At 35.2% G+C, this 20984-nt stretch overlaps 1 protein-coding gene, 1 long non-coding RNA gene, 1 other non-coding gene and 1 pseudogene across 6 annotated transcripts in view; 2 read left to right on the top strand and 2 right to left on the bottom strand.

Moving 5' to 3' along the window:
• Window positions 1-20984, bottom strand: part of FHIT (fragile histidine triad diadenosine triphosphatase) — a 1065768-nt gene that overhangs the window by 541073 nt on the left and 503711 nt on the right. The window lies entirely within an intron of this gene.
• Window positions 6895-7013, bottom strand: LOC120599554 (uncharacterized; annotated as a pseudogene).
• LOC120599479 (uncharacterized) overlaps window positions 9290-20984 on the top strand; it is a 48278-nt gene continuing 36583 nt past the window's right edge. Inside the window, exons 1-2 of the long non-coding RNA XR_005651914.1 lie at window positions 9290-9408; window positions 14541-14721. This is a non-coding gene — a long non-coding RNA (uncharacterized LOC120599479). The remainder of the gene's footprint in view (window positions 9409-14540; window positions 14722-20984) is intronic.
• Window positions 18342-18472, top strand: LOC120599565 (small nucleolar RNA SNORA31). The gene has a single exon (XR_005651930.1). It is a non-coding gene; the product is annotated as a small nucleolar RNA SNORA31 (small nucleolar RNA).

The raw sequence follows: 20984 nt of genomic DNA, 5'->3' as shown, positions 1-20984 counted from the left end.
ATACAAACTGGTTTTCAAAGACTCATCAAAAATAAGAATACAAAATATCTCATTAATTTTTATAGAGATTACATATTTAAATATTTCAGATATATTGGGTTGAATAAACTATATTAAAATTAATTAACCTACTTCTTTTTACTCTTTTTCATGTGACTACTAGAGAATTAAAAAATCACATTAGTGGCTTGTATTTTATTTCTATTGAGCAGTAGTGAAGAGAGGGTGAAAATAAAAAAGATGATATGCTCCCATTTCTGGCTAAGAACTTTTTTAAAAAAATGCTAAATTACCAATTACTTTTTTTTTTTTTCCAGACGAAACATATACATTTTAACACAGAACATATTCTGGCAGATCTAACAGAAAACATGAAAAATATGTACATTCTATCATGATTATTTTTTATATAACAACAGCTGTTTGCCCGTACAAGCAAGAGACTGTTTTTCCACATACCACCAAGTACTAGTATTCAATCACGAGAGAAAAATAATTCTCCATAAGTTCTCCCCACATGCTTTACATCAACAGCAAGCTGTGCATTCATATGTACTCTGAAAATCTGAACCAAGCAGGAGCTGCTTCCCAGCCGATTACTTCGCCATTTCCCTTTTAATATGGCAAATACAAAGCGCACAGATTGTGCTGATTTGGATTATTCAAGACCTGTACAAAACTGACCAAAAGGAAACCCAAACAGATGAGTGCCACTTCTGCTCTTCCTCGGTTACAAAGGAGATCAGAAGATAGAGGTCTTTTGAAGGACTATGGAAAAAAAAAACTGGTTGAAAGTCAACTATTAAAAACATGGTCTTTGTTCTCTGACACTTGACAATAGCTTGACATTCTTCCACAAATTTCAAGAGCCCATTTATCACATTTTGTAGTCAAGAACCACCTCACTTGTCAAAACCTAATTAGATCTGTGCTGTCAAAAATGGAAGCCAAAAGCCATATGCGGCTACTTAAATTTAAATGAACTAAAATTAGAAAGTCACTTCCTGAGTCTCGATAACTACATTTCCAGTGTTCAATAACCATATGCGGCTGGTGGCTACCATACAGGACAGTGTAGAACATTTTTGTTATTACAGAAAGTTCTCCAAGGCAGCAGAGTGAGATAACATGCAATAAGTTAGCAATCTGGAAAACTTTAGAAAAGAGAGGACTAGGGTAGAGAAATCATGTGACTGTAATACAAACTAAGGGACTGCTTTAAAACAATAAATCACATCATTGCGGTTACATTATGTCAAACCAAAGGAACTTTTCATTGCTCATTTGGCAAGCTCAAGAGTTATGCTTAAAGATGTAGACAGAAAGTAAAGTAAGTGGACAGAAATTTCACTTATATATACTGGTTTGATACTTGCCATGGCCAAACACAGATTAAAAGTCAGGCAAAATTCGGCCACTGATGAATTATGGTGTTGCTTTTTCACAAGGGAAAGCTAGGCTCAGCAACATTTCTTCTTGGACTAAGTTCTCAATAGAGACATTGGTTTTCCTCTTAATGTGATAAATTATGGTGCTATACAGAATTTTTTTTTTTTCAAATTGTAGGAAAAATTACAATATACACATTTTCTATTTTCTCTCACCTACTGAGATGAAGCAATACCAGAGAGTTAAAATAGTAAAATAATGGTTAAAAGCCTGCCTTGGGAATCCAAAAGGTTTTTTTTTTCTTTTTTTTTTTTCCCCGTGGCTTCACTACTTTATAGTTATGTGAGCATGCATGCCACTTCAAACTCCATATCTGCGAAACCTAATTGACATAATGCCTCAATAATTCTTGGTGCATGCAATTTCTGACTAAATGCTTAACGAATGCAACCATTATGCCTCTGCTGCTAATTATTAATTTTAAAAATGCATATCACATTTTGTCATACTGAATACGCATAAGTATAATCTAAATGACAATGCTACAAAACTATGGCAAAAATACCACAAACCGCCCATAACCCCCAAGGTTTGTTTTCATGATGCACAAGCTACTAACGCTAAACTAAACACATTCCCAGCACAGTGTTTTTTTAAAAACCCTGGGTTATGATACTGAAAGAGAGCAATGAAATAAGACAGACACACTAAGAGTTTTGTGGAAACACCACACAAAATACGGGGTCACTCAGCATTTCTAAAGAGTCCAGAGATAGCAGGAACACTGGAACAAGGAGAGAACACGAGGGGCTGAAATGTCTGAGGACCCCATACAGAAGTTTGCATTCCTGGCCACTGGGAACAATCAAACTCTGTGAACTCTCTGTAAGGACACTGAAGTATACCCCAAAATACGTAATTACACACTACTGTCAAGTCTGAGCATTTCCAACAGTTTGAAAACATCTACCCAATTTGCCATTTGTTAAAAAAGAAAAAAAAAAAACTTCCAAAACAAAGTTAGGTTTCCTATTTCCATAGAGACCTCGAGAAAAATGTCATACCTGAGATGTAGCAGGAGGCAAGATAGAATAAGTTTTGTAGAGAAGGCTTCTGCAAACAGAAAAATAAATATGTTCTGCATCAATAAGATTAATCATAGGAAACTGCCCAAATTCCATCACATTCCACTTCAAGGGTATAGCTTTCCTATTAATCGCTACTACCCTGGAGTCTTGCCTAACATTGTAACAGTATATGACAGACCATATGTGCTTGATTTTCCACAACAGGCTGTACTACAAAAAACTCTATCGTACTGTCTCTACAAATCACCAAAATATTTTAAAAATTCAATAGTTTAACATCCAAAGTATATACACCAGATTATTTCTTGTACCTGGAATTGAAAGAAAACTCCTTCAACACGCACTGTGTTCCAAATAAAGTTCAGAAAAGATGGCAAAAATTTCCTGTTACTAGACTCATTAGATGGTGCTCAAGGAAGATAGGGCACAGGCTGGTTTCTGCACAATATGACATATCTGAAGAGCTCAAGTGGATGCAGAAAACCATGACATATAATGGTGGCACTGTCATGGGAATTGAACAGTGTATTTATTTATTAGAGCATATAAATTACCAACTGGTATATAATGCAGCAACTGCAAAGTCAGCCTTCCTTCAGAATGCGAGAGGGCCTGGGGGAGTGGAAAGAGCATGTGGCTTTGAGAGCTAGATGGGCCAGCCTCAAACCTGGGCACACTAGTTAAAAGCTGTGTGACCTCAGTTTCCTTAACTTTGAAAGAGAGATAATAATGCCTCCTTTGCAGGCTCCATGTGAGAAGAGGTGACCAACAAAAGAACAGAAGATGCCATCTGGCATATAGCTTACAAAGGAATTATGGACCACATGTCCTACTCCCCATGTCTATGGCAGATGACACTTATCAATCTTTACATTTGCTATTTCTGTTATGTATGTGTAAATACATAAACTTATATATTTCTATTATGCATAAGCAAATATGTACGTGCATATGCATATGCATATGCATATATATAAAATGAGTGATTTTTGATCTTCAAATATTTGTTTGGATATCAACTTTTCTTTCTTTTTTTCTTTCTGGATTTGAATCTTAGGATCCAAAAATAGCTCAGCTCCCCTAAACTCTTCAGCATTTGTTAAATGAAGAGTGATTCAATTTTGAGCCAATGTGCTATATTTCTTATCCATATCCTAAAATGAAGGAAAATGTCTAATGCTAATGTTCGTACTTCCAATTCTCATCTAATGCACCCAAGGAAAATAAGAATATTAACTTAGCAGACAGCATTAGTTTTTTAGAATTCCACACTCACAGTTGCTCAGCACACACAGCCTTCCTGTTGACAATCAGCTCTCAACACCTCAAGTACATGTCAGAGGGACTCCAGTTCTTCAGTTTACCCAAGCTCCTTACTTATTCTCATTTACCCTCTTGATTTTATTTCCTTCCTCAAAAAGAAGAACCCCATCTGCTAGAAAGAAATATTTGTAGCCGACATGACAAAAGTGGAATCCCTACTTCATAACAGCTGTGAATCAAAACACCAGTGACTGAAATTAACTACACTGTGCTTAGGAGCAGATGTGCTCAAAGAAACTGACTCAAGCTCTTTTGTTCTCAGGCACCATGTGTAAATTATCTATAGACAACACGGTGGGCTATGTTCTCACCTCGTTGTTATTCAAGTTCATTCTTAAAGTTTCACTGAACTATTGCAGACTTAAAAAAAGTTTAGGATCCCTCTTTTTTCCAAAAAAAGGAGATTCTGAAAGTTGCCAATCACTCACTAGAAGTTCTGACTGAACAGATGGGTTTTGACACCTATAGTTTGATTTTAAACGCAAACATGTCAATTTATGCTCTGGCACAGATTCTTCGGTTTCAAAATTTTTTGAGAGGTATATAATCTTTTTTTTTTGTTTTTACTTTTGTTCTCTAAACTCAGTTGTTCCTACATTATCAATTAAGCCAACAAAGATTTTATTACAGGAACACTTATATAATTGTTATATTTTAATCCAATATTCTTAAGTAATTTTAAATCATTACTAAAAATTCTATAAAATAAATTCCAAGTGAGAAGAGATACCTAAAACCGAAGTTGCATATTTATATGAATACAGAGGTTCAAAAAATAATTAGATTTTCTTTCTCGGTACTCCATAATCAATAAACATGGACTGTGTTTCTACAACTAGAACTAGCAAATAAGTGGTGTGCTGCCTCCAGTCTTTGTTCGTATGCCAATGACACATTGGTAATCCACCGCGGCACCTCTGTCAATTCTTGCCCTTTAGATCCAAAAGACTCTATTTGCTGCTCTTGAGAGATATAAACCAAGGACAGACATTACCATCGAATAGTTAATTATCTAATTAGAAAGATGAAATGCGTACAACTGAAATAAAAATATTTTAAGCAAAATATCAAAATATGCAAGATGATAAACTGCAGGATAATTACTCGATTGTTGAAAGAGAATATTTGTTTGACTCCATGGAGTTTTACTGTTCTGAGTTGAGTATATCCACATGGAACTTGTGTTCATACTAGTAAACCTATATTAAGCCTTTTTGGGGGCAATGATATGCTGAATTTATTGTAATTTTAGTTTAAAGGATCAAATAAGCCGTATAATTTTAAAATGGTGACATTAAAATCTGTTCAATTATAGCACTGTATTTTAAACCCACAGATATGTGAACTCTCCAGAAGCCTGAAGAATCTAGTCCACATGGAGACAAGGGCACCAGGGTGAAAAACACTTGCTATCACAAATCATAAGTGCTTGTATAAATCTCTGTGTTAAGGATCTATGCCTTGAAAGTAACAAGTCATATATTTCTACCCCATTCCATTCCCCACACCGCACCCCCATGCCCTCCCCATCACCTCGACCTTTTTCTCAAGACATCTTTTTCATAGATTGAAGGTAGGAAATGTTGTGTGCTTGTGTCTGAAAAGATGTCTCCAGCCAGTTCTTTTTGCTTTATAAATAGTATCATTCTTTCCCAAATTCTAGAATTAGGATGACTTCTATCTTCATTATGGGTGTTGTGATAATCGTTCTTTCTTTCTGTATCTCCACGGATATTTTAGTGAGAGGTAGGCAAAGGCTATGTGTCGAGCTGCCAAGGAAATGGCTCAGAGTACCTGAGTTGGTGCCCTGTCCGCAGCATGAGCTTAGTAAGCAGTCATCGAAAGAACAACCGCGTGAGCAAAAGTTAAAGGGCAGAGACAGCTCTTTGCATAGCAGAGATCTGATCACTGGCATGATTGTAAAGGCATTCTAATCTGGTAGGTAGAATAGAGTGCTTGAGAGTCTCACTTTATGAACATCTTATGTTTGGGTACTCCGTGCTTTCTTTTTTTAAATTTTTTATTATGGTAAAATATACATAGCACCAAATTTATCATTTTAACCATTTTTAAGTGTATAGTTCCATGGCATTAAGTGCATTCTCATTACTGTGAAGCCTTTTTTATTCTTTAAATAGACGGAGTATCCTTTTCTTCTGATAAACAGCAAGATGCTTTACATAATCCTATAAAATTCTGAGTTGCCCTCTTCCCTCAAACTAAACACAAATAGTTAAAATTAACATGGAACACAGAAGAACTTTGAGACTGACAAGATTTTGGCTTTGAATGAGAAATCAAAAATTTAACTGAGATTCAAAGGAGATAAAATATTGCCTGAGGGCAGTAAAAGTTGAAAATTATAGAGAATAATTATAAATGAAGAATAGATTTGATAGAAAATTGGAAATAAGCTCACATTTGTTGGCTTGTGTTTATTTTTTAAGTTGATTTTTTTTTTAATTAAAAAGTATTGGGGTTGGCATTAACAAAATCAAATAAGTTTCAAGTGTATCATTCAATAGTAATACATATATTGCATTGTGTGTTCACCACCTAGAGTTAGATTTCCTTTGGTCACCAAATATTTGACCCCTTTTACCCCCACTTACCTTCCCCCTTCTCCCCTTCCCTCTTTCCCTCTGCTAACCACTAATTCACTGTCTGTGCCCATGAGTCTGCTTGTCATGTTTGTTGCTTTCAGTTTTATATTCCACATGAGTGATATCATATGGTTTTCAACTTTTTCCATCTGACTTATTTCATTTGGCATGATTACTCAAGATCCATCCATGTTGTCACAAAAGGCAGCACTTCATATTTTCTTATGGCTGAGCAATACTCCATTGTATTTATGTATCACATCTTCTTCTTCCAATCATCTATTGGAGGACACTTTGGTTGCTTCCATGCCCTGGCCACCATGAATAATGCTGCTATGAACATCGGGGTGCATACATCTTTGTGGATATATATTTTCAGCTTTTTTGGGTAAATATTCAGAATAGAAATTGCTGGATCAGATGGTAATTCAATTCTTAGTTTTGTTTGTTTGTTGTTTTCTGTTTTGTTTTATCTGTTTGTTTGGTTTTTACACCTATGGCACGCAGTCTTCCTAGGTGGTCTCCCATCCAAGTACTAACCAGGCCTGACCCTGCTTAGCTTCCGAGATCAGACGGGATCGGGCTTGTTCAGGATGGCATGGCCGCAGACAATTCTTAGTTTTTTAAGGAACCTCTATACTGTTTTCCATACTGGTTGTATCTATTTGCATTCCCACTAGCTGTGTATGAGGGTTCCTTTTTCCCCACAACCTCTCCAACACTTGTTATTACTTGTAATGATAGTCATCTCATATTTGTTGGCTTTTAAAGAAAATTCTGTCATTAATATGACAGAATTTAGATCCTTCACTCAAATTTCACAAGTAATTCATCGTCACCCCGATTTTATAGCTAATTTTGGCACAGAAAAGTTACATTACATGCCCAGAGTGAATAAACAGTAGAGCCTAAATTCACACCTGTATTAGTAGATTCCAACTCTGATATTTGTTGAACTCTGCTATATTGTCTTCTCAAATGAAGACAAGACTGATATCCACTAAATAAAAAATGAGAGGCAGAAGAAGTTTGTTTTCGATATCAACTAGTAGTTACACCACCATAAGCACCACCCCCAACCCACCCCTACACCCCAGACTCTTCTGTCTTCATTTGTTTTACTTCCTATCCGGATAGCTGGACTACAGTGTATTCATGTCCTCTGGGAAGGAATGTGACAAAGATGGAAGGTGTCTCTGGTTTATGAGTATCGATATCTAGGGCTTGAGGAAATAAATTGGGTTACCAAAAATAAAAAGCGAAAATACAAGAAAACTCCATGATCAAGAAACTGGTTTCTTCCTCCTCCAACCCTAACCACGACTCTCTCCACCCAGGCAACTTGGACTGGAAGGAGGGAAAAGTATATAGAGAAAGCGAGGATAACAGGTGCCGACCTCCCTGCTACCCTAGCCGAGCACGGAAGACGGCTGAATCCTCAGCTGGCTTCAGGAAATCCAAGAGTAGAAGCAAAACCTGCCCCGCTCCATCCGCAAGGAGAACCCCATGAGAAGGATATGACTCTTCTTTTGGCCTTCCCCTTTTAGGATTTTATGCATATAACATTCCCACCCAAAGTTGTTGGTGCTTCAACATGGAATGAAAGCAAGAGAAAGAGCCCTGCGCCCAGAGTGTCATGGACATGCAGAAACCTTGTGATCCAGACACTCTGCAGACACCAACAACATGTGAGTTTAAAGTGATGCCACGACTGCACAGAGAGGACTGTGCGGGACAATGGATGTCTTCGTGGATGCTAGAGCGGACAGGTGACATTGGAGACCAGATGGGATCCTGCCTTATCCCGAGAAGATGACTACAACCCAGAGGAGAAAGGAAAATAGAATCCCTAAAATATCATTTCTTCCCAGCAGCCTGATAGAATGGATATTTGATATAGAAATTACGTTATAGAAAATGGTTTTATTTTTGCATATCTTAGTTTTTGTAACAAATTATATCTTCTATACAATCTTTTAAAATGTAATTTAATATACTGAAATCACTATAGAATAATAGCATAAATTGCTATGTGTGAGCTACCTAGTACACCAACACTAACATTTCAGGAGGAGATTTTTACTTTTATCTATTGAGATACTGAAAGTTGCCTGCAATTTTGTAAGTATGGGGAACAGGGGTTGGGGAACAGAAGGATGGGGCAGAGGACTTGTCTAATCATAAAGCTGATTAAAATGGACACATTCCCTAGCAGTCTAATGTACAATTACAGAAGGCAGCATGCCATAAAAAGGAATAGGAAGAGCTGTATAGCTACAGCTCAAACCATCAATTCCATTGTTGGATTATATTTTACTTGGAACAAGTATATGTAAGATATGGTGGAGAAAGGTGGAGCATTAATTATTCTAAATGTCACCTCCCTGTGCTTCCCCAGATAAGTTACTAATATCAACCCAAATTTCTCAACATTATTTGTCATGATACCTTCTGTAGCCTAATTAACAACATTTTCATTTTTAATGCTGGGCTAGACTGCAATTTAAAATTAGTGAGACTGTTATCACTATTTATAGGTGATTCTCTTTCTTTCCTCCATCCGCATTTTAATCCATATTAGATAGAACTGTCCACAATAGAAAAACTTCCTTTTCTATTTTAAGATCCCCTTTAAAAGCCCTGGAGTCTGTTAATTTTTGACAAAAAATAACTTCTGGCCTAACAATGGTGGACAACCAGAATTCCAATGAGTGTGCTTTTGGTGACTCGTGTTTATAAAGTCATGTATCACTTTCTCTTGTGACCTGTCATCAGATGTGACATAATTTAATGTGACAGCTCCAATTTTAAGGATGGCATTTTGCACTTTGCTTTCAAACTCTCAGAGTACAGTTATCCAAGAGAAGCTGGCTGACCTCAATGGAGCAGACGGGAGACGGTTAACAGGTTGCCAACTTTAAATTACTGCTGAGTAGCTTAGCATATCTCGAGAATAATTCCTTTAAAAAGCAATTAATCATCATTTCAAAAAGGTCCTTGGTGAAGTAAGTGTGTTTTTCTCTTTTTTTACTTATGGGAGGCATTTTGTTGGAAACTACTAGCATGTCTCTATTCACTAGACTGCATTTACATTTTTACTGTTTTCAACATAGGTGTTTTTGGGGACAAATAATAAAAACTTAAGTAAGCAGACTGAAATGTGTTTAACAAAGTCAATATGAATAGCAATTAAGAAGAATAAACATTAAGCCACTAATGCATAGAAATATTTGTACTTTGCATCTATTTTCTTCCTAGTTTAATTGAAGAGCCTTACCTCATGTCATAAACAGACTGAGAAAGCCACCTATGGCAGCACAACAGAACAAATTCCATAAGTCTGTATCTTTGGTGATATGTTTACAATCTTGAAATTATTTCAAGCTATCCTAGTTTATGAGGCTATAAAAGGTAAAAATTAACAAAAGTGAGGAGAAACTACGGAAATAGCAAAAGGCTTAACTTTAGAGATTTTCCCAACCTTATTAATAAAAAAACATGTTGATTTTTGCTGTGGCTGTTTCACTGAAGTTAATAAAGATTGTGCTAGATTCATAAGTATCTTTCAAGATTTCTTCTAATTAAAAAATGAGCCACATTAAAACCTCATTCTAACACTCTTTGGAAGCTGTTATCAAAATCAGTCCATCATCCAGTTCAAAGAACTTTATTAACTAAAGTATGAGAGTCTCCATTTCGAGATTTGATTTTAACGTAAAAAATTTTAAATGTACAGAGAATGGTTATATGAATCATTTATACCTCTACTAACACTTGAGAAATTATTTTGAAGCATATCCTAGATAATATTTAAGACAATATTATTAGGACATTTCCTTTATGTGAACACTGTAAATTGCTTTACGGTGGATTTTTTAAAAATATTGTGCTTTATTTAAGATCAAGAGTGTTCTAACCTTTACCCACTTACTTCGTAAATTTTAAATTATTCATCTCAGAACTGGTGATGGACAAAGGACTGAGGGTGTATAAGAGAGATGACATAAATGTGGTGTTTCCATCCCCAACATCCAGTCTGTGTTCATGACAGGCATCACTATGGCTCATGGTGGACTCTCCTGCTGAGGCTGGGCATGCCTCGCAATGAGTGCCACAAAGTACACCGGTTACCCTAATGAATCAATTAAAGATGGCAGAATAACTATTGACCATTCTGGTCTACGACTTACTGTCAGGGAATCACATGGCCAAAAGTATGATTCTTTACCTGTTCAGGCTATTGTTAAATATCTACGATCACACAGTTTTCAGATTAGAATGAGGACTGAGCATCTGTGGTGGCATGGACACATGTGGGAACTCTCCTTTTCAAGCTCATAAAGATAAATCATTAAGATTTCAGGGAGGCAAGCAAGGGAGACCAAAGCTTGTAGACTAGAAAACAGTAGACTAGAGCAGGTACCTAGATGATCTATAAAATCAAGTTTGAGACTAAATTGCTCCTTTTGTCAGATCCATGAAAGCAGTTCTTTGTTTTAAAGACAGTAACACCACCCTTACCTTCCACTACAGATACTTTACTAGGAATGAAACAATAAAATCCCAAACTACAGTAATTTACTAAATCTTAGATGACATCGATAGTAAGACCTACCATTACTTTACGTAGTTTAAAAAAATACACCTTCTTAAAAACTATGACATGCTATCAGCTATGAGACCTGATTTCACAAATGTTACAACATATAAATGTACTGTATCAACTTTTTTAATGTACCATTTGTTTCTTGAAGTTGCATCAGTAACTTCTTATAGGGAAATTGTTTCCAAAACTGAGGGCAATTTTTTTTTAGTTTTGTTGCTATGTAAAGCTTGATCTTACCTCCTTTTTCCTTTCGTATTTCATTTCCACCAAATCAGCCCCTAGAACAATGGGTTTAAAGCAACAGAGAAAGTCCTGGCTAGAGAAGATATGCCTGTTCTCTGCCAACATTTGCCTTTGTCTGTGCCCAAACCCACAGTGAATTTTTTGAGAGGGCCCCAGAAAATGTTCATCAATTAATATATTTATTCTTAGAGGCTGGTATCCTTCACAGTTGTGGAGACCTAGAAATTCTGTGAGCTCAGCCAGGCTATGCTACCCATCATAGCAGTAGAGAAATAACCAGTTGGCAGTGTTATCCTGTTGTTTCTACTGATCAGAACAGCAAACCTACAAAACTATCCAATTACCTATGTAAAAATAATAATTATTATTATTATAGCTTTTGCCAACTGAATATTGAGTAAATTCTTATAATATTTTCCCAAAAATAATGAAACTTGGGATTCCAAGGTAGAATTGGTGGTTGCAACTAGGTTGTACTCAAACAAGGTGGCGAGATCATTTTTGACACCCGTATCTCCTTTTGATAAGGCAGAAAATCAAAGCCCATAATGAGGTCGAATTGAAAGGACCTGAATTTAGTTTTTCAATGCAATCCATGGCAGAGGTGTTGCTTTCTTAAAAAAAAAAAATGAAGGGTTTTTTTCCTTCTACGGAGAAGCATTATTTTTTTACTTCTATTGATCACATGAATACTTAATTTCCTTTATAAGGCATACCACGTTGGAATATAATGCTTATACCAGAAATACATTATCCTACAATTTAATAAAAATAGTGGGTGTTGCATATATGCTTTTATGATATTCTTTAATTTTTTTTAATGCAAAGATTGCCAATCTGCCTACCAACTGAACTTTTTGGTCATGAAACATTACCTTCTCAGCATGAGGTATGCCCATCAGCAGAAAAGTAGTAAAGAACAGACTAACTTTATTTATTACATTTGTATTGCCTACAAAGCCATTTGCTTAATGGATGAGTCTCATTAGCAGTCCAACCACAACATAAAGAATACAATGATGTGTTTCATAGGTTCATTAAAATAATATTTCAAAGGAGTCATTAGAAAAAAAGAAGCTAAAGATTCAACAGACAGTAAGCTGTCTGCAAAGAAATGAGATGGAACCAACATGTTTTCAAGTAAGTTAAGAAACATGTTTACAAATATATTACAGCCATTAAAAAGGGAAGCATCAACTTAGCAAGTGAGGGCGGGAGCGTGGGGAGGTGGCGATTACTTATGCAATTTACAAAAACAAAACTGTAACACTTTCACATCAACATTTATTGTGGATGCAAAGGGCTGTAGGTATTTTTTTAAGTGTGTCTTAAGAAGAAAAAATTGTCTGTAGTCCTAAGATGATTCTCTTGTTTGAAGCAAAATTTAAAATATTCAATCCTATTTTCGGATTACCGCTATTTTTTGTACCCACTTTTGTGTTATTTGCCCCAAATCTGACTATCTTTTCATATAAGAAAATGTTAATAAATTAGCAAAATGAATAATCCTGCTAAGACAGAAACTACACCAAGAAAACATGTGTCTATTTATACACTTGCATTCAAAATACAAAGTTCTATAAAGCCCTTATTCTTTATACCTAAGGGCTGAAAATGTTTGTTCTACAAATGAATAAGTAAATGAACAACACAATTACTTAACCAAGAGTTTTTAGGTTAGGCTGCTAATTACTGTTGCTTGCTTGATTTTTTTTTTTTTTTTACACAGTAATTCCACATTGAAGCAAAATAATAAACAGTTTTATATTTCCAATGACGTTGAAAGCTTTTCACACAAAATAGTGTCGAATTTACACTAAGGTCATAGAGTCTATATTAAAATCAAGGATTTCATAAAGATTCATTTTGTATTTTTTTCACAAGGAAAACTAACACATGCACTAAAAACCACTCAAGAAAAAGAGGATTACAGTTATTTATTCACTTTGTTTTTGAAAGGGCTTAGTTTTATAGTTCTAAAACAGGCAAAGAAGGTCAAACACACACACACACACACAGTATATGTATACGTAGGATTTTGAAATAAGTCATGGGCACCGAGAGTGTAGCACTTGTGGTGGACTGCAAGGATGACCCTATGTGATTCTGCAGTGACCTCCCACTATGCATTCTACCTCACCTATAGACACATGACTCAGCATGTGACTTGATTTTGTCAATGGAATATTAGCAAATGTGACCCAGAAATAGCCTTGAAAAGCATTTGTGTATTTCTCTTTGTGCTCTCCCCCATCGCTATCAGCATGAGAACATCCCTTAGCTAGCCTGCTGGAGAATAAAATACCTGAAGCGAAGCTGAGTCACTCTAGACAAGGACAGCCTAGGTGAACCCAGATCATCCCACAGCCAGCCACCCCACCCCAGACATGTGAGTGAACATAGCCAAGTTCAACAGTGTTGCCTAGGTAGCCCCAGCTGACTCCACATGTATGAGCAATAAACTCCATTGCAGCGTGGCGCTACTTGACATCCAACATACTTGCGCACGGGTTTTGTTGTTTTACCTTCTCAATAGAGGAGCCAGATTTCATAAAGTCAAACTAATGCTGTGTTTTTTTTTTTAAATAATTAATAAACCATTATTCATTACCTATTTTTAAGGAGACAAGGTAAATTAGGAGACTTCTATGCAGTCTCAGTTTTTAAGTTTTGGAAGCTAATTCAACAAAACATTACCAGCTAACTTCAACACACAAGTTCTAACTGTCAGTCTTTGTTCTAGTATTAAGAATACTCTCTGATCTCAAGTTATTTACAGATTTTGCAAGATAGACAGAAAGAGTGCATTATACACAAGAAAATAGTCATATCTTAATACTTACCATCTGGACAAATATAACAAATATGGATTTTTAAATGGCTTTTGGAATGCTTCCCTAAAAGACAAAACACTAACAGCCCCCACAATTAAGGGGTTTAATACTATTTTTAAAATATGAACTGATAAATAACTATATTTTAAAGGATTCATCACATCTAACTTTTCCTGGGGTTATACTAAATCCAAAAATAAAAAGATCTTTCTGGATATAAACAGTTTATTCATAAACCAAGGACTTCAGCAAATGCAGCTTTTTGATAGAAAGCATAACACTATTCAAAGATCGATTTTTTAAAAACTTTATCACAACTTGGATGTTTTGTAAAGAAATAACAGATATACATATGTGTATATATATGCAAATTCAATTGCTAAATTATAGGTAAAGTGTTGTAAATCATATATTACTGCTATATTTATGCCTAATGTCACATAATCCCTTCAAGGTTGTCAGCTCACTGAGGATAAGACCTGGTTATGTTGACATCTGTTTTCTCAAGTATTTACAATTTCCTGATTCATTCTATTTACACGGCTGCAGCAGCTAAAACTAAGGCACTGGAAACCATCATTCTGAAAGACAGCCAGAGAAAGTCGGTATTGATGTGGTCACCTACTAAAAATGCTGTAAGTAACGATTACATTCTATAAATATAAAATTAATAGATAGTTACAGTATATAATTCCAAACCTACAGCAGGGGTAAAAGGATCAAGGACCACAGTAACAATAGCAATGCCAATTGGGACTGAGTAGCCAAAGGTCCTCAGGATGTCTCTTAAATGCCAGAAGAAGCTTGGTCAGGTAGAGTAAATTAGCAGAGGGGGCCTGATTACAGGGTATTTGTACACTGAGTTTCTGAGCAGTAGAAATTTTTCAGTAAACCCAACTAAAAAATGTGGGTTTCTTCTACTAAGCCCTGGCCAATTTTTCCCGGCAGGAAGGTAGAGGGTCCCAAGCTACTAGAGTGTTCTATTTTTTTTTTTTTAATGGAACCACAAATAAAAATTTTTACTTATTAGCTCCAAAATTTTATGTGATGTCACAATTTTTTTTTTAGAAAAATCATCATGTAGAACAAATAAAACATCTGTACTCCCCTCAAAATGATGTCATCTTTGTTCCTGATCAAAGAAGCTAAAAGGAAACAGAGTTATCTCTCCCTTTTCCTTATCCTTTATTATATTACACTAATAGTGCTACTTCACGTATGGTCCATGAATATTGCCACTCTCTTCAACCTATTTATTCTTGGCCCCAGAAGAGACAAGAAGTGTTGTGGACAGGTAACGTCCATGATCCTGCCTGTTGGCATTCATGACCTTGTATAATCCCTCCTGTGTGAAGGAAGAAACTGTGACTTGATTTTAACCAATAGAACATGCAAAAGTGATATGTTACTTCTATGGTTATGTTATATAAGACTCTGGCTTTGAAAAAGCAAGCTGCTCTGAATCCTACAGCCACAGGGAAATGAATTCTGTCAATAACCTGAAGGAGTTTAAAGTGAATCCTTTGCTAATCCCGTGGCTGATGAGACCACAGCCCCAAGAGAAACCCAGATTACAAACTGGTATAACTCTGAAGCAGAGAACCCATCTAAGACATTCCTGAACTTCTGACCCACATAAACTGAGATGATAAATGTGTCTTGTTTTACACCACTAAATTCTGCATAATTCGTTATATAGTAATAATAAACTAATACAAGGAGTTTGCCCCAAAATGTAAATCAACTACCTCACTAGGCACATTATTTAGTTTGGCTGATGTTTAGTTTTCACAGTAAGACTTTCTCAATGAAGGAAGCAATGCTTTCAATTACATTCTGATGCAAGCTCTTTATCCAGCAGCAGACCCATACTGAGTCGCTCTGTTGTACATTTCCTCAGCACGACAGGAAGATAGGTCTGGTCTAACTGCAGAAAAAGAGAAAGGTGGTATTTTCTTTGACACAGAATTTTGTCCAATGATGTGTGCAACAGGGTAGAGAAGATCAAGGTCAGGGACATAGGGACTGTGGAGAAGCAGTTTTTATCATCCATCATCCTTCAAAGTTACATAAGTATTTGTTATCACTACAGTTAAAAGCAGTGGATGAGCTGATATTACCTGTAATAAGCTGATAACAACAAAATGATGTGAAGAGAGCAAGACAAAAAAATCCTTTAAAATTCTCATACTACTACTCTTCCCTGGGCCATTTGAAATCTAGGGAATTTAATAGTACCTACAGTTGGCAAGGAAACAGATAAGTCATTTTTGTCATCCCCTGCTCATAACTTATTTTTAACACAACAAAATCATGTATAGACCCCTGCAGAAACTATGCATTTTCTTTACTTCTCAGTCCTAGCTCTGGCTAACCCTTATGACGCCTAAAGATTTAACTAGGTAGCCCTTACTCCAAGAAGCCTTCCTTGATAAATATGTCCCTCCTCACTGCTTCCCTAATAACCTATGCAACATCAAACATTTTACTTCTTTGCTTGTATTATAATTATCTCTTCATGTGATTGTCATACCTACTCAAATTGCTATTTGAGATCAGGAACCATGACTTTCTTTTTTGTATTTCCAGCATGCGGGAAGTTTCTGGCCCATAGTAGGTGCTCAATAAATAATAAGTGAAGAGTAAATAAATAAATGCTATTACCCAAGGCTATATAAAAGCTAAGAGAAGCACTTTAAAATGAGGCAACAATAAGCTTGGAAAATGTGGGTGAAATATGCTGAGAGATTTGAAATACTAAATCTGTTAGCAGGAAGCCTGAGGCAGGACCTTCAAGGGTAAAAGATTCATGCAAAATGATAGGAAACAAAGAATTTTACAACCTAACACATGTTGAATTGAAAAAAATAATAATCATAGGTACCCACTATACCCAGAAGTTAATTTTTCTCATATTTTGCTTCAAGCAATATATCAATGTTATTAACTCATATCAAATATAAAGAGTGATGCTTTTCTGAGAGCATTTCTTCTGAGGTTCCTCGTCAGCTTTCATCAGATACCAGGAAGCAAGGGAGCTCCCTGTGTGTGGTTGGACTGGCTCTACGACTTCGTGAGGGAGATTCAGCCCTCTACTCACATCTGTCTTGGAGATCAATTCCATAAAACATAACAGATGGTTTGCCAGATAGCCTTAATTTTCAGTTGAATAACTTTGATTTATATAAAGGCCAGTTCTTCGTGTTTATTTCAATGGTTTAACATGATACACTTAAAATCATTCCTCGTGAAAAAACTTTCAGGTGATCTTAATGTTATTCCATCACTCTTGCTATGACTCCTTCAGGGATTTTACCTGCTCCATCTGAAATACGATGAAAATTCAGATCCACTAAGAATTTGAATCCTCTCTCTTTCTCTACTCACCCCATCCATCATCTCCTACATATCAAATAAACCAAGATGTGGTTCTCTCTCTCTTTTTTCTTTCCAGATGCCCAAGTGTGGTCAGTAAAAGATTAATTGCTTGTACAATTATTATGAACTATCCAATGTATACTGCAAGTTAAATACTTGATTGAAAAAAAAAAAGTCTATTCAAAAGGCCTAAGACTGAAAACTGCCAGAGAGAGTTTTTACCTTACCCCAAAGTCCACGGGACCCACACATTAGTAGCAGACATTTTCTATGCCACCTCTTGCTAGTGAGTCTAAGTCTGAAGTACTCTTGGTCCAGTCAATTTAGAAATAAATTATTAAGCATGAATACTGCCTGGCATAACAGCTTTAATTAAACAAAACAGAAGTGAGCTTTTTCATCTCACTAGCATGACATCCTGCAAACATAAGAGCTTTAACACGAAAAGGAATTTAGTTGTTATTATTAATTTGTAAAGTAAACTTTATAAATGAGATGGGCAAAGGAAACAAAAAGGCACTTCACAGAAGAAAAAATATTTGAGCAACTGAAAAACAAATTTAAAAAAACAACGGCAATCTTAATAAACAAGAATTCAAATTGAAATAAGACATATTCACTATTAAAATTGCAAAGATTTTTAAAATCATTAAGAAGTGTGAGAAGAAATGAATATTCATATAGTGAGGCTAGGTCCAATAGCTTTTCTAGAGAGAAATTTGGTATAATGCAACAAAAGCTTTAACAAATTTTACACATTTATCCTAACTATCTTACTTCTTGGAAACAATCACATGCCCAGAGATTTATGTACCATAATTTTTCTATCATGATGATGGGCTGGGGTAATCTAAATGTCCTATAATAAAGAATTGATACGCATCTATTTGACAGACCTGGAACAGTTACTGTCTGCTGCTAAGGTCCCAGTGCAGATGCAAGAAAAAACGGTCTCTGTGCTTTCTTTCTGTCTGACTGGCAGCCAAGATTGAATAGGGGAATACAATGGAGGAACACAGAGTTTTAACAACTCAGAAATTATCTTATAAACAGCTGGAGAGTGTGTTTTACTCCAAAGAAGAATCTAAAATATGAGTTTACAAGAGAAGTGCTAGAAAACTAGTCCCCTACATTCTTGCCTTCCGATCGATTCCACTTTTAAAAGCTTTAGGGTTAAAACTAATTAAAGGCAGCCAAAGATTTTTTGGAAAAAAAAAAAAAAGAATTGGTAATATTGAATATAGTTTATGATACAGTAAATAACTATTAGGAATAACAAAGTGTTTTAAGGATATGTGACATGCTCACAATATACTAAATGAAAAAGAAGTAGGCACCAAACATTATTTAAAATATAATTACTGTTTTATTTTTAAAATATACATAAATGCCTAGCAAAAATGTATGTACATTAAAATGGTATTAGTAGATATCTGTGAAAGGTAGACTTATCAGGGTCTTGTTTTCTTCTTTCTATTTTTACTTTAAACTTTTCTTACCCATATAGAGTATGGACAATCAGATACATAAAAATGATAAAACCCAAAGCACAGGATTGGGGGGCATAAAGTTCCCATACCCTGCTAAGTAGTGACTCGGTTTTAGTAATAATCCTTAGGTTCTGACATAGGACTATTCTCTACAAAGCCCCAAGCCAATTAAATATCAATATCTTTTCATGCTATAAGTATTCATTAAGGTGTTTCCACACAGAATGTGAAGAAACAGAGAAACAATAGTTACCAGAAAAAGAATCCAATACCATTTAAGTCACTTTTACCACATTCAGTTCTAGTAATAGTTACACATTAAAAAGCAAAGGTTCAAGTCATTTAGCATTAATGAGAGGATTAGCTCATTGAGAGAATATGAAAAACAATTCTAAATTAAAACCAACTAATTCAACTTGGTTTTTAAATGTCAACAGCTATAGGTTCTCTCAAATTAACCATATCCAACTGCTTGTACCTGACTCTATTTAACCCTACAAAACATATATCATTATTATGAAAGATTCTATTTAACTCTACAAAATATATATCATTCCTTGTTATTTTCCAGTATTTTGTTAGTGATCCTAAAATGGATTCAACTTTGATGACAGCGTTGGCAAAGTAAGGACAGATGGCCCTATGGTCCTTTTCAGTCCTAGGGGTCTGTGACTGGTTATCCTTAAACACGCGCACTAAATTTATATTTTAATTATAAGTCACTAATTTGTAGAGTAGGATTTTAAAGAATCTTGAAGCATAAATCTTTTTCATCTGCAATGAATTAGATTCTCTACATTTGTTAATAATTTAGTCCAAAAAAAAAAAATGGTAGATTAGTCATTTTGCGTGTCAGATGAAACACACATGTATACACAGAATGATTATTTGTTCTCAAAGATTTTGTTATAATCTTGATTCATTTGTCATGTAACACTGAAATAAAATGGTTACACTAATTACCCCAAATCAAGTTTCACTTCTCAATTTATAAGCTTTCCATTTTATTCTATAAATTCTTAGCTGTCACGGAGTCAGAAAATTATTACTGTCATCAATAGGAAGATTGTTTTAGTGGTGCAGATGGCTGTCCTTTTATAGGCCAACTTAATGACTTGTTCTTGTCTAATCTGTCATCTGTTATTTAGTTGTCATTATGAACTTTTTGGGTTTCATATCAATCAATTTTCTATGTTTACTAAACAGATGGCTTTATTAAAAGAAAAAAAACAAAGCAAGAAAATGACATTAAATGATTTTAAAAACTCCAAAGGCTACATACACTTTTTAGTATGTCAAATGAAATTTAAATATGCTATTTAAAAAAGTAAATTTAAAGCCAAAGTGAACTAGATTTTAAAACTCAATGGACATGCAAAGAACAATCAGTAGCAGCTGTCTACAAGTAGAATGAATTATTTGAAAATACAAACAGGCATTTCTTTCAATTCTTTCACCAAAAAAAATTTAAAACATATCCTGACAAGAAAGACAAATGTCAACTGAAATAAATCATCAATTCAGAAGCTCTTTGTTGTAATTCATAGGTGTACCTCCTTTGTCTGTTGTTTGTAATCTTTTTTAGAGTGTAGGTAATTACATACTTTCACTTAGTGAAAATTGTCCCTTACCTCTGTCATCCTTAAGATGCCTTTGGTTAATCACTGTGTTATTATCAAATTGACACCCAAACTGAAGAAGCATAGCGGTAAATTTAAATGGCTTCCATCAATGAGATTAGAGTTCACAAAATAATTGTGCCATGGAAGAGCACTGTTAGTTCATGCTGTACTACTGAAAGAACTTGACAGTTATAAGAAATCAAAACATTAATGTGAAATAACTTTACACTACATTTATGACAATATATTTAAGATTGTGTATATGTGAGAGGTATTTACCACCAAACGGGATCTGCTTCATCAGTCCCTAATAATGCTGCAATGGTTATAGAGCAAAGCTTTCTGATACATGCACAAACATATTCCGGAAAGTTTCCCAGGATCATGCCAACCACATCTTCCACTGTT

Source organism: Pteropus medius, unplaced genomic scaffold (assembly GCF_902729225.1).
Source record: "Pteropus medius unplaced genomic scaffold, Ma_sr-lr_union100, whole genome shotgun sequence".
Classification (NCBI taxonomy): Eukaryota; Metazoa; Chordata; class Mammalia; order Chiroptera; family Pteropodidae; genus Pteropus; species Pteropus medius.
The sequence above is the reverse complement of the archived record's forward strand: the minus strand, read 5'-3'. Positions and strand labels throughout refer to the sequence as shown.